Raw genomic sequence first — 4,174 nt, 5'->3', positions numbered from 1 at the left:
CCCCTTCTCTCTTTTTAAAACATATATTTCCCTTCTCTTTATTTAAAACCCTCTTAAACCTCTCCTCTCTTCTCACTCTCAAAAATCTCTTCCATTTCTCATCTTCTTCACAAGATTACTGTGTGTTTTTTTTCAAGTATTATCAACCATGGCTTCTCAAAGTGGAACTCCCTCCAAAGCTCATAAGGTTAAGAAATCTGTTTTCCTCACTGCTGATAATGTTACATTTTCTTCGTGCAACTTTGTGGCATTATTGGATCACAATGAGAAATATCTGGTACATCATCATCGAATTTCTACGTAAGTGCCCTCTTTTCAAAGCTCTTACTTATTCTCCAAAGATGAGTAAATCTCTGCTACGTGTATTTTGGGCTACATGTATATATGATGATTCTACCAAATCTGTGCATGCCACTGTTTTATCTGCCAATGATATATCTTTTAATGCTGATGATTTGAGGAGGGTGTTAGAGCTTCCTACTTATCCATCTTATGATGAGCTAGTATCTGTTGATAATCTGCATGTTGTTGCTTCCACTATAGGCTATGTGCAAGACCCTGCTTTGATAAAACAAAACACTCTTTATAGGAAGAATATGGGTGGTGTTTGGAACTTTTTCTTTTCACATCTTATTCAATGCTTGAGTTCCAAAACTGGAGGAATGGATCAGTCACCCGCTTCTGTTACCCAGCTAGCTCATGCACTGATTTTTCAAAGAAAAATTGATTTTGCTGGTTATTTGTTTGGGGAATTGGTAAAGAAGATGGGTAGTGCCAAAATCTCTATTGTGCCTTTCATTAGATTTCTATCCATGATGATTGCTGATAAACTTGGGTCACGTATGCCGGCCTATACTACTAATTTCTATGACCTCAAAGTGTCTCAAGTTGGCATTCAGACTTTGAAGAAGGCATCATTGTCTACCGATCTTCCTCTTCCTTCAGGTATGGTTTCTTTTGCCACCTCTTCTCACCCTGTATGGGGAGAGTGCTCTGTGACCACAGTAGCTGGGGACCTTCCTCATGTTGCTCTGGTCACCCATCACTCCTCCATGTCAGTGGCCCCTCCCCCTCCTTCTTCTTCAGCTACTGCCTCAAAAGAGGCCGCCTCCTCTGTCCGGAGATGGCTGGCAGATAGTTTTATTCCCTCATCCTTCGCATTTGTTTCTGAGGCTATGACTTCGAAAGCGCCTTCGGAGTCTCACCCCGCCTCTCACCCCTCTCACTCAAAGCGGAGTCACTCTAGACCATCCACTCTTGGCTCTTCCTCTAAGAAGACCAAGAAGCCAAAAAGGGCTAAAAACACATCTCTAACCAAGGACTCTCAACAGTCCAAGGTTGTTGAAGTTGGTCCTACTGAGCCCAGGACATCTGCTTTACACCCCCTAGCTCCTCAGTGCCCTCTCCAAAGGACATTGTTGTATATACGGAGATCCCACATGACTCCACCTTGGCATCTCTACATGACCTTGGTGATGACTCGGATACCTCCCTTTTCCGAGGTCCCTCCTCTCTTCCACTTATTCACGGCCTATCACCCGAGATCGATGATCTTGATGATATTGCACGGATGGATGATTTATCAGCTTTGTCTGATACTGACATCCCTTATCTCCAATTTCTTCTTATGGATGTAGATAGTGAGCCTTACCAGCCTACTACATCTACTACAGTGGTAATCGGCGACCCGCCTCACGCAGGCGTCGATGATACAGACACCGAGCCTCTCACCGGTGTTGGTGATACAGACACCGAGCCTCTCGCCAGTGTTGCTGATACAGATATTGAGCCTCACGCCGATATCGTTGATATAGATGTTGAGCCTCACGCCAACATCAGTGATACTTCCATCGGTGACTCTCAGGGCACCGATGGTACTACGAGTGTTGGTGTATCTTCTCCAGGTGGGTCAGCAAGCCCAATCAAAGCTTGCTCTCCTACTCCAGCTGTTGTTTCTCCCTCCAGGCCCCCCTCTACACCAGGCTTCCAGTTCTCAGCTCCTTCTCCTCTTGAGGTGATCTATGCCATACCCACTGAGGTGGTGGACATGTTCAGAGGCTTCACATCTCAGTGTCAGTTGCTCATCTCTCAACAGTCCTCCCTCAGCACTGATTTATCTGGGAGATTGGACTGCGTTACATCTGAACTACATCAACACAGTGCCGCCTTGACAGATCATGGCATTGTCTTCTCTGCTATGAAAGCTACGGTTGATTCTCTTGATGTTCGCATGACTGCTCTCTCCGATTCTCAGGCCAGTATCTCTAAAGTTGTAGCTGATCTTAGTGCTTGATCGAAAAGTCAAGCTGCCACAAATCAAGCAATTCTTCAATCTCTGACTGATCTTCACTTTAAGATGGATGCACAGACTCAGATATCCAAATTGTTCTTAGCCAGAGATATAGAGTTCACTGTTGACTTGGGTCCTACTTAGTTCATGGAAGAGGACAGGGTTATGTTAGCCAAAGTCAGTCGCCGTGTTGAGTCCGATTATGCTCTTCTTGGCGGTCTTCATCGCGGTATCTCACGTCTGCTTCATGCCACATGCGCTCCCTTTCCTCGTGCTACTGCCTCTGTGCCTTCCCTACCTGCCAATATGGAGGGTCCTTCTGTTCCTACTAGTGGACCTTCCCCTGTTCCCACTGAGGGGGAGAAGACAGTTGATCCTGCTACCAGTGATAACGGGGACGACGACTCAGCTTCTACTTCTTCTACCTCTTCATCTTCAGCTGAGTCAGACTGTGATGCTCCTACTGATGGGGAGCTATTTGATCATGATAATAGAGTCGCGGTACCTGTTGAGGGGGAGCAACCATGTTCTATGCCTTCAGTATCTGTTGAGGTTGGTACTATCCCTTCTCAAGATGATATTCCCACTACTTCTGGGGACTTAGTCCAAACTCACAGAGAAGGAAAGGCACCCATGACCTCAGATGAAGAAGCTGCTGCAGGTAAAGCAGCTAAAATTGCTAGACATCAATCTGCAGTTCCTTCAGCCGACAGACTTGTGCTTAAAGCTTCATGTCCTCAAGAAACTGATCTTCACCTCCTATGTATTTCTTCTGAGGATGCAGCCAACTCAATTGCTCTTCAAAAGCAGTTTGAGGAAGCCAACGGATCTCACTCCTTAGTCCCACGATCTGAGTCTGAAGAAACCAAAGAGAAAAGAATTAAATGGTTTAATGACTCAATTCTCCGACGCTACACTATTACTCGAATTGTCAATGCCAGAATCAAAGGTCCTCAAAAATTGGCCTATGATTCCAATCTGATCTATTTGATTATTGGTCGAGAAAACGGAGTTGTGAGGACAAAAAAAGCTGACTTGGATCAATTCTTACGGTCTTACTGAGTGGATGGAGATCATCAAGTTTCTAAGTAAAAGCAGAAGCATGTACAAGGAATTTGTCTTGAGTCATCTGTATCGCCTTCTCAAAAAGATACAAATGATCAAGATGCATTACAAGCTGCCTTCCCCTCCATAACTCTCTTTTCTTAAGCAAGTGTTAAGCAAAGCTGGCTCTTCTAAATCTGCTTCTGCCTCGAAGACCATCAAGAATCAAGACTCGCTTATTCARAWWTTATCAAAGGAAGGTAAGGCTCCTGATGTCTCACATCTTGATCTTACCCTTCCTTCATATGTTTGTCATCCGGAAGGAACTATCTTGTCCGCTYCTGAGCRTGGAATATTCTTYTGGGACGCRAGTAGTTGCCTTCGATTTTTCCGAGCTTCTAAGATACCTATAGTTGATTCTCAGCTATTGCGTGTGATACTGAGTGTAATCAAAATTGGTGAAGCCGGAAGAGTCTTTTATACTTTGATCTCGGATGAACTGAAGAGAAGAGATGTTCTTGCAGTGGCTGATTCAGACACTATGCAAGTAGATGATGATTGCTAGCTTTCTTATGTGATTTCTTCTTCTCGAACTACTTTCTTCACTGTAAGTATTTAATGCATTGTCTAGTATAAATGCAATTTGATTTTTCTGTATTTACTTTAAATTTCTGATTCATTATTTGTTTATCTCTGATTCATTATTTGTTTGTATATACGTTTATAGTTTAAAAAAATCAAAAAAAAGGAAAAGAACCCAAAAAGAATATGTACATGGGTCACATAATTTATAAGTTTTTTTTCAAAGAATTTTAGAGTTTGTGTATCTTGTATTTATTT

Source organism: Cynara cardunculus, unplaced genomic scaffold (assembly GCF_001531365.2).
Source record: "Cynara cardunculus var. scolymus isolate 2C unplaced genomic scaffold, CcrdV1 Un_Scaffold_1371, whole genome shotgun sequence".
Classification (NCBI taxonomy): domain Eukaryota; kingdom Viridiplantae; phylum Streptophyta; class Magnoliopsida; order Asterales; family Asteraceae; genus Cynara; species Cynara cardunculus.
The sequence above is the reverse complement of the archived record's forward strand: the minus strand, read 5'-3'. Positions refer to the sequence as shown.